Source organism: Rattus rattus, chromosome 3 (assembly GCF_011064425.1).
Source record: "Rattus rattus isolate New Zealand chromosome 3, Rrattus_CSIRO_v1, whole genome shotgun sequence".
Lineage (NCBI taxonomy): Eukaryota > Metazoa > Chordata > Mammalia > Rodentia > Muridae > Rattus > Rattus rattus.
In genome coordinates, this window is record NC_046156.1 from 62,413,292 (window position 1) to 62,423,914 (window position 10,623).

Consider the following 10,623-nt stretch of genomic DNA (forward strand, 5'->3'; position numbering starts at 1 on the left):
ATGCACTGAGTTGTGCCCAGCTTTCAAATGGCACTTAATCAGGAAGTATTTTTTTTTAAGATTTCATGTACCATGTAATCTCCAACTGCTCCGTTCCCACCCGTACTCCCTTTTGAGGCTCTGAGCAGGACAACGTGAACTCAAGTCAATCCTCCCTCAGCCTCCCTTTCATTGGGATTGCTATCATACCCAACTACACTTTTTAAAAAGTCACAGTTATTAACTATGGCTATTTTTTTTTAAAGTTTCCAAATCCTGGGAAGATGTTAAAACTCAGACTGTTAAGTTTTTCATAATTCTAATTTTATCATTTATGTCAACTGTTTTCCTAGATTGACAAAACTCGACCTATTCATTTTCAAGAAGAACACTGAAGTGTCAGATCTAGTTTGTCAGTTAAGCCCTGCAAGTAAAAATGCATTTCTTTCTTTTTTTTTTTCCCCCGGAGCTGGGGACCAAGCGCTCTACCACTGAGCTAAATCCCAACCCTAAAAATGCATTTCTATGAAACGAGTGGGTTGCATACAGCAACTCAATCCCACAATGCCTCTCCTCATGACAACAATCCCATCCAAACAGTGGTGGTGTCATCTCCATACACAGTGTTGTGAGTTATAGGGTAATCAACCATTTTCTGGTTGAATTTGAGGCTCCTTCCACAGAGGGAATTTAGATCTAGTACTTTAGGCTTCATCAAAAGTGTGTGGCTGAGAGGGTCCTAGATCTGAGTAACAGCTACCGCTATTAATTTGCTAAATGGACATTATATACCCATCAAATGCCATGTGAACATGTGTGTTTATGCCTACAGGGCTGCTGCTGCCTGTCAGCTGTTCAAAGCTGGAGAAGCATCTTTCTGCAGCATGTGTCACCATGCATTGCATGGTGCCAAGATTCATCACTGCCCAAAGGGCCAGGACTCCGATGCTGTAGAAGAATGCTCAATTCTACACGGAGCAGCTCTGTGGCCCACTCCAAGGTCCAGAGAGCATCACAAGAGAGGAGCGAAAGAACGCCAGAAGTGTTGCAGAACACTGACATGCACTCTTGAACTTACACCAACTGGTACTGCCTACATAAACCTGTTCAAGACTGTGCCAGTATGCCAGCATGAAAGGGATCTATAGTCAGTTAATGTTGCTAAGGTAAGAAGAGATGGTTTCTGCATGTTAAGTTGCCCATGTTCCCGTAAGCAACACTAATTAAATTCACTAGGTCACCCACACCCATGGCCAAAATATGAAAGGAGGGAATTTGGGGAGGGGATCAGTAGGTGTGGGAAGGTAACAAGAGGGTAATGTGCTGTGACTATGATGAAAATACATTATATACACATACAAAAATGTTACAGCAACAATTAAAATGCATGAAAAACTTTAAAAGAAATACCTCGATATGTTTTATTCTGCCTTTTTCATTTTATTAGATTCTTCCCCCCGAGCTGGGGACCGAACCCAGGGCCTTGCGCTTCCTAGGCAAGCGCTCTACCACTGAGCTAAATCCCCAACCCCGCTTTTATTAGATTCCTAAAAACTAAAGATATACTCCAAAGCTGAAACTTAATAGTTTCATGCTAGGCTGCCACAGTTCCATCAAAGACTCTCAGGTAAGCTTAACACGGAAATCAGAGGCCACTGCCTTGCTTTTACCCGCCTTCACGTCTGTATCATCACTGCAAAATTCATGGGAGAAATAAAAAGCTTTACTCGTAATTCTTAAGTTAAGGTCTCCAAATGCCCCTGAGGGATTCTGAGGGGCACCCCAGGCTCAGTCAGCCACAGCGCAAGTAAACTGCTTTCCTGAACTATACCACGCAAGATGGGAGTGGCAACTCATAAGCCCACCTGTTCCCCTCCAAGTCCATTCTATTTTTGTTATTTCAGTTGCACATACTCTGACAATATAAGAAAGAGGACAGAAATCGAAGGCACAATCTAATTGTCTTAACATTTTGATCGCCTTTCCACAAAAGCAATAATCTTTAATGTACTGATTATCTTAGTTGCCCAATGTAGAGATACTAGCCCTCCACTCCACCCCACACTCCAAAAAAAACCTTTTAGGCACAAAGTTCTTAAACTTCACGCTTAATAACCTCCAAAATCTGGAATGCACGCTAAAGTTAAGAATGACTATGGTAAGTAAGTCATCCCAATCTCCTGCTTCCAGAACAAGGAAGGGGCACCACTGCTCAAGCAGCAGCAGCAGCTGGCTCCTCCTCCCTTTTCTCTTCATTTGGGGAAACTGCTTTTTAAATCTCATTTTTGTGGCGTTTTGTGCTACAAAGGGAGGTGAGCAGGTGTGGAGAAAACGGCTATCCTCTGCACTGTCATAAGATACTACAATTCAATCTCCATTTCTTCTTAGAGAACGAAAAGGCCAAAAAGATTCTCAGCTCTTTTACTGAAGGCTTAAAGTAAGTGAGAAACGTGCAGTGTTGTTGACAGTTTACAAGAATTCCACAACCCAGGAGAGGAAACCAGGACCACGGGCAGAAACGAGAGAAAGCAGGTGGCTCGATGACATTACTCCTTTTCAGAAGGTGTTGAAAATCTAAAGAAAATAGTCCTTGGGCTAAACATGGCGCCTACAGCGGCAGAACATAATCACCAGAAAATAGATTCTGCCCCATTCCATTCTGTAAATCACAGCGCCATCCTTGCATAAATTTGGGGGCCGAGGGAGGTGACTTCCTCAACTAGCTGCAGAGGTTTGGGATGTCCTCGCACACGGAGCGGGATTACATAACACAGGGGAACGCAGAGCAGTCACTCTCTTCCCTCCTCCAGCTCAAAACCAGCGCTCACGCCTCCGCGCGTGGGGGCAGCGGGAACCCCGGGCTCCGCCGCTCCGCAGCTGCGGCCCCGCGTGCCCGCGCCACCGCACCCCCCCTTCCCGGGTGACCGCCGCCCGCGCCCGCGCCGCCCACTCCTCCCGGACGCTCGCACCCGGCGTGCCTGTGGACGTCGGTGGTGCGCGGCCGTGGGCGCGAACGCGCGCGGCACCGCCAGGGGGCAGGGGGGCGGGGGCATCCCAGGGCTTGGGCCACCGTTGGCCAGGGCGCGCGGCTCCGTGGCCAGGGGCGCGCACACGCGCGCACACAGACGTGCGCGCGCCGCGCCCCACGGCCGCTGCTGCCGTGGGGCCGCGCCGCCACTCGGGGCCGCAGGGGGCGCGCTCGGCCCCTCCCCAACCCCGCGCGCGCGCCCCATCCCCCTCTCATTGTCTCGCTTCGGAACGCCTCGGCCCAGCGAAAAGATAACGGAACCCCCGGGAGTAGGGGGTGGGGAGCGCCGGGGCTCGCTCGCTCACTCACCTCCCGTGGTCGTCGCCGCCGGTAGTCTGACCCGAGGAAGGTGCCGTCGCCTTAAAGGGACCTTGCACCCGGCGCCGGGAGTAGGGGGTGGGAGCACAGGGGAGGGGACGGGGGTTGGGGGGAGACAGAGGAGAGGGAACCGTTGAAAGCTCCTCTCCCCGAGGGTGAAAGGAAGCCTCCCTCGGGTTCGAGTGATTGGGGTGGATTTTTTTCCCGAGGGGGGCGGGGGGGCCCCGAGGGAGGGGGTGGGGGGGCCAAGGAATGTGGCTCCGTGTACGGGAGCTGGCGCGGGGGAGAGAAACGCCGACTCCCCCCACCGACCCTCTCGCCCCGCGGAGGGATACCTCTCGTCACTTCCGCCGTCCCCTTCTCGTGCTCTTTCAATTGGCTGGCTAGTATTCTACGTCATCGCTCATCCTAACCCTTGTCCGGCCTTCTTTTCTAGTCAAGTTTGTCTGGGCCTGCAAATAAATAAATAAAGAAAAAGCTTTCATAGAGAAAAGAATAATTAGCTTCACAAACAGTATCCAAATTTTGCTGAGAAAAATGGTGCTCCCAAAGAAAATGTCTCACAATTTACTTTCTTAGACTTTCCAAACAAATTTAGACTCTTCCCTACTCTCCATACAAGGTTTATTGCCAATTCAAGAGAACTTCACACCACAAACAAGATGGTATGTACCAATGGCACCAACAACTGTTGTTGCAACAAAGACCAAGATAACACTCTACCTTAAGAGACACTTGTTCAGGTAGCCTTCTGTGACAGTGTGCCTTGTCTAAATGAAATAACTTTTTTGGTTTTGAGGGTTCATTTGTTGTTTGAAACAGGGTCTTTCTACAGAGCCCTAGATGTCCGGGAACACACCAGGTAGGGCAGGCTGGCCTCGAACTTAGAGATCTACCAGCCTCTGCTTCCCAGATAATCGAAACTAAAGGGATCACCACCATGCCTAGCAAAAGAATTAGTTTTAAAGTCAATTTTTTTCATCAAGCTCTTCTGGATTCTGGGGAGAAAACTCTTGTGATTGATTATTAAGGTCATTCTTCTGATGGGAATTGCTTCAAACCATTGTGAATAGACTTAACAGAAATCCCAATCTCAGAAACCATAGATTCCATGGCTTTGTTGGATTGGTTCAAGTAAATTGATTAGTCCATTCAAGATTATCTAGCACTTTTCATACAAACGAAAGCTAACTTCTGGTAGGTAAGAAGTTTTGTCCTTCATTGTGTCCTCAGATGATCTTTTCCTTGGGTTTTTGAGAATGATCTTTAAGCCATACATTGATACTTGCTCCAAACCAAATTATAAACAAAGTTGCTTGGTGCAGGAATGGGTAGGTCCAGAGCCATACTTACTCTTTTGTACATATTCTCCCAACTGCCAGCTTCTCACTTTTATCCAGAGAAAGACAGCTCATCAAACTGGACCATGTTCTGTTGGCCACAACAACCACAATCACATCCTACTGAAGACATCTGAGGTGCCATTATTTCATGCAATATTTACTGCGTATTTTTCATGTTCCAGGCACTCTTCGTGGTGCTAGGAATGTAGTAATAGGTCCCCGGGGCTGTGGAGCGGCCTCAGTAGACAAGAGCTACTGTTGCTCCTCTGGTTCACAGCTCAGTTCCCAGCACTCCATCCTTCTGCTCACAAATGCCTGTCCCCTCAACTCCAATGGATACAGTGCCCTCTATGGCCTGACAGGCATCTATACTCAAACACACTCCATACCTCCCTCCCACATGCATATAATTAAAAATAAAACCATAGAAATTATTCTTTTTTAAAATTAAAACATAAAAATATTGAAAAACAAACCCACAAAACCCTGTACATGTGAAACTTATGTTCTACCAGGGAAGAAACGGCAAATATATACATAATAAAACTCTTCCATCAGTTAATAGTCCCAAAATTTAGTAGTATAAAATGATGACTTTCTCACCTCTTGTGATTCAGAAAGATGGTTGGCTGAGCACACCTGGCTGGTTCTGGTTGGTGCTAAAGTTACCTCAGTAGCTTCTACATGTTTGCAAGTCGACCTTAGTGGATTGGACCACAGTTGGGTTGGTCAGAATGCTGACAAGTAGTCTCTCCATGTGACTCATGCTCCCTCCTGTCAAAATGACTACATTCTGAGATTGGGCACCTCAAGATGACCAGGTAAAGAATGATGGCTTTTCTGAGACCAGGATGTTTATCTGCTGCCTAGAAATGCAAACCACCAGGTGTCCCATAAATAAATACATGAGTGCTTTGGCAACGGGCAGGATTCAAGGCTGGAAGTATGGTGCAGGGAATGATGAAGAAATATCTATTTTACGTGGAGTTGTTGGAGAAAGTCTTGGTAAAGTGATGTGGGAAAAAGTCTGAAAAGAAAGAAACAGAGTTCAGGGTTTAGTCCTAATGAAAGCAGAACCAGTGGAGGATTTCAACCCTTTAAGAGAAATGACGTTTTGCTTTTAAAGATCTCTCTGTCTGTGTGTGGGAGGGGGCGGGTAACTCTTAAGAGAAAAGCCTCCGCAGGGAGACAAGGTGGATATTACTGCATTAATCTGGTGAACCAGGGTGGCAGCAGTGACGCCCCTCTTCACCTTTGACACTTTTGACTCATGATGGCAAAGACAATTGTGTGAGTGATGGTGTTATGACTTCCATAAAGAACAAATGGAAGAACACCATGCCGAATGAAAAAAATGGGAGCTTTCCTAAGCCTGGAGGCAGCTTTGAAGAAATGGGTGGGCAGAGGGGAAGAGATCAGCAGGCATGGAGTAGAACACCATAGTACTCAGAAGTCATGAGCGTTTCAGTGATGGATAGCTGGCGGGCCAAGGAATTTTGTAACAAGAGTAAGCTGAAAAGTACCACTTCAGGGCACTAGACTGTGTTTCTTTCTTTCTTTCTTTCTTTTTTTTTCCAGGGCTGGGGACCTAGAACCGTGTTTCAAAAGGAACTATACACGTGCTAGACATGGCAGCACATACTTGCAAGCCCAGTACTTAGGAGGTGAAGGCAGGATGACCAAAGGTTTAAGATCGCTCTCAGCATACAGCAAGTTTTGAGGCCAGTCTGGGAAAAGAAAACAAAACTTTACTGTTGGAGAGAGCCACAAATATTGAATTTTCTGGCTATGGAAATGAACGTGTTTTGTGTTCTCGGTAATTATTTGGAGGCGACAATGCCAGGTTGGCAGAATGTCACTTCCCCAGCAGCCCTCCAAAGTGAGACAAGCTGCTACAAGGGTCCCCAGTACACTTGTGGAGTAAGGACTGTGGGTTTTTGCATGATAAAGAGCTGTTGGCCAGAGCTAGAGCAGGAGGTATTGGTGGAACTTCCAGGAAAGCAGAGACAAAGAGAGACTTAAAGGGAGGCAAAAAGGAGGTTTAAGGAGCTGAAGCGGGCACTGAGAATCACGTGGAGAGAGGTCAGGATAAGTTAGTAGCTAGCTGAGAGACCACCCCAGCAACCACATCTTTAAACAACACAGCCGTCTCCCGGTACTTGTCAAACCTCAGGTGGGATTCTCAAAGCCCTGCAGCACTTTATAGCCGGGGATCTCTACATCAATTTGGACAGTGCTGAGACATTTGGGCACATCATGGATCTCTACAATGAGGAAGGCTGGTAGCCGTGGTCTCTTTTGAACCATCTTGATAATGATGGGAAATGAAAGCAAGAGAACAAGTCCTTAGAAATCTAAATCAAGCTGGAGAGATGGCTCAGCGGTTAAGAGCACTGACTGCTCTTGAGGTCCTCAGTTCAATTCCTAGCAAGCACATGGTGGCTCACAACCATCTGTAATGGGGTCTGATGCCCTCTTCTGGTGTGTCTGAAAACAGCTACAGTGTACTTGTATATAATAAATAAATAAATAAATAAATAAATAAATAAATAAATAAATAAATAAATAAATCTTTAAGAAATCTAAATCAAGTCACATGTGCCCCTGAAGCATATGGAAAAGGGGCTGGGTAACAATGCAGTTTGACTTATTGAAGAAATCAGACTGTAGTAGTAATACCCTTGGGGGAGGGGACTACTTTAATGTTAGAAATGTTGGGTTACAGACCCAGAACAAGGGATCGAGGTGCATATTTTACATACTGTAGCTTCCAAGTGGGCAATCTTGGCTGGTGGACCCCTCGGATCATTCACATTGTTAGCTGTTTCTGAATGTTCTTTCCTCTGAGTTCCCTTGTCCAAATGACCCATACTCATTCACAAATCACTGCCAGAACTGTGAAAGGGGACACTCCTTGGCCAACAAGCTCCCATTCTTATCTTTGAGTAAGTCCTGCAGAGCATTCCTTACGGGGGTGTGCAACCACTGCTCAGGGGGCAAGTCTAGTTAGGGCAACTGTGTAACTGGATTTTGAGCATGACCACATGACGCACAGGCATCTTGAAGCCTACCTGCTTTGACAGCATCAGGGACATTTGCCACATACAACAGCAGAACTGAGTCCACTTCCCAACCTGGACGAGCCCTTTGGCCTGGACAGCAGTGCTGTGCAAATAGCCCAGCTAGGAACGCCATCTTTGTCAGATGATTGAAAAGCATGTTTTCCTCACTAACACAAATTCCACATGCTCTCTGCAATCATACTCAATGGCCTTTTCATAACGTTCTACCACCCAGAATTCTGGTAGCACAGTCCCTTTCTTTCCTAAGGTTGGTTTTCATCAGGTGATGTTTTAAAGGCACTCCCTGCATCTTGGCACCGGTGCTCCCAAGTCTTCCTCTTCCTGCCAGGTCCTTTTGATATGTAAAATATGCACCTGAGCCCTGTCCTGAGTCTGAAAAAGCAGGCAACACTGACTCCTTTCCATGGGAGTTTCTAAGAAAGGGGGTTAAAGGTTAATGGCTGTCCCAGAGGAGCTTCCTCCCATTAGACAGCAAGAGGGAGCTTCTTGCCCACTTATGCAAACACTTATTTGCTTTCTCAACTTCTGGTTTCTGCTCCAGGTTGAAAATTGAGGCCACTTGTTGCTTGGAAAGTGTCAAATGCTCCCAAGTCTTCAAAGATAGAGGTGGCCTCTGTGCTGTCTTTCTGCTGATACACAGACCCAATCACTTTTCTCTGAGGTTCAGCAAGAGGTGGACCCGTTGCTGTGGGCCATGTGGTTGGGAGTGGGGAGGTTGAGATCGGAAGTCAGTTTAGGCAGAAGACAGCTTTGAGGAACAATGACAGCTCTATTTAAACAAACAAACAAACAAATGGCACCTGTGGCTCCCTAATATTCTCAGGGCAGTAGAAGCTGCAAAGTAAAAAGACTTTGTTTTAGAAAATGTAGTAGGAAAAAAATTACCATTTGAGCAGTTCCCAAATGGAAAAGCGTGACAGCCTTCTGCACCGAGTCAGCACACACGAGCTGAAAGGAGGACGGAGAGATGTCGACCTCCACAGGGAGACCATCAAAAGCAAAGGGCGAGTGGAGATGCTTTGAGCACTGCCACAGAGTAAGGAGCTTAGAAGCTGCGACTGGCTTCCCTTTGCAAATATTATTTGCTACCACCCTACATTCAAGGGGCGCAGGAGGAGAGGAAAAAGCCAGAGAAATTTGCAGACTGGGTTTGAAGAGAAAGGGAAATTCCTCATTAGATTTTAGCAAGAAGCAATTAAAGGTTTCTAGCCTCAAAATGTATTTGGCAAAAAATTCGCAACTTCATCAGAACATCAAGATTTCAGTGTGAATTACTGCCTGATTTCGTAGGCGATAATGACTTTTTGTAGCTTCATCTGAATATTATTATTTATGAGATACCACAAGCAAAGCTATACTGTTGCTATGGAGTTGCCCAGGTGTGATTATCTAGTAATTCAATTCATGTTATAAAGCTTCATGGAAATATAAATTGGATTATTTTATAGATACTTGATACCTGACTTGCTCATATTTATAATGGACTGCTGAGCAAAATTTAATGATAACTTTCCTCTTTTTTTTTTCTAGGTTACATTCTTTTTAAATCTAGCAATATTTGCATTTTATTATAGTAGTGAATTAGTTCCAGAAAGCAACCAAGAAAAGTGAATAATTTACCAACTTATTCTTTTGAAGGATTTGAAGATTAATCATTGTAGATGAGATGAAATCCTTCAGATTCAAGGTTCAGAGGTTTGTAGGGTACACAGAGGTCAATTCTCTTTTGGATGTTTCTGTTTCTTGTCTGCCTCTGTCTCTGACTCGGTTTCTCTCTCTCTCTCTCTCTCTCTCTCTCTCTCTCTCTCTCTCTCTCTCTCTCTCTCTCTCTCCCCCCTCTCTCTCTGTCTCTGTCTCTCCCTCTCCCTTTCCCTCTTCCTCCCCCTCCCCCTCCCTCCCCCTCTCTCCCTCCCCCCCATCTCTGAGTTAAGATCACACTATGCAGTCCTGGCCATCCAAAGGAGCTATGAAGACAAAGCTGGTCTAGAAGTTGGAGTGATCCTTCTGCCTCAGCCTCTGGAGTGCTGGGTTACAGGCGTTGTACCGGAATGCTCCACCAATCTCTCCTTATTGAGGATGTACAGTAAAAGTAGAAAAGGAAAGGAACCATTGCCCACAACTACAAAGAACTCCATTTGGAATGCTTTTTATGTTCCCTGAAACACAAAGGTAATACAATCTGAAAACATCTTCCAGCTAATATTTTTAAATATTAAAAAAGAAAAACAAACAGGATGAGTTATGGTGATCCTCCTGCCTCAGTGTCCTGAGTATTGCAAGTGCACTAGAACACGTTGGCTTGAACTGATTTTATAGAAGGAAAATTATTTCACTTTCTTCTGTCCAGGAAGTAATTCTCATTGCTGAGTTTGTGTAAACAATTTTATGCTGTGACTTAGGTGTGAATACAAACTTCTTTCCTACTCAACCTCTGGCAGGCTCGGGTCTCCTCTTCCAGTATGCAGAGACCCTATTTCTATCCAAAAACAAAAACAAACAAACAAACAAACAAACAAACAAAGAACCCCTCTTTTCTACTGGGCTAGAGAGATGGCTGGATGGTTAAGAGCACTGACTGTTCTTCCAGAGGTCCGGAGTTCAGTTCCCAGCAACTACATTGTGGCTCTTACAACTATCTGTACTGGGATCCCTTCCTCTCTCCTAGTGTGTCTGAGGACAGTGTCAATGTACTCACATACCTAAAATAAATAAAGCCTTTAAAGCAACAACAGCAACAAAACCCTTTTCTCCATTGTGAAGCCCTCAAACACCTTAATGAAAGAGATAGATCCCCCCCCCCAAAAAAAATGTGCATTAGCACAGATGCAGGATTTTGTAGAACTTTCAGACTTGACACTCATTTGTGGGTCTG

At 45.6% G+C, this 10,623-nt stretch overlaps 1 protein-coding gene across 6 annotated transcripts in view; it reads right to left on the reverse strand.

The window, feature by feature from the left end:
* Pogz (pogo transposable element derived with ZNF domain) overlaps window positions 1–3,718 on the reverse strand; it is a 44,187-nt gene extending 40,469 nt beyond the window's left edge. The window contains exon 1 of one of the 6 annotated variants that reach the window (XM_032897802.1): window positions 3,317–3,718. The gene's annotated coding sequence lies outside the window, so the exon portion shown is untranslated. The remainder of the gene's footprint in view (window positions 1–3,316) is intronic. The other 5 variants (XM_032897804.1, XM_032897800.1, XM_032897803.1 and 2 more) reach the window with 5 other exon arrangements.
* Between the last annotated feature and the right edge of the window lie 6,905 nt (window positions 3,719–10,623).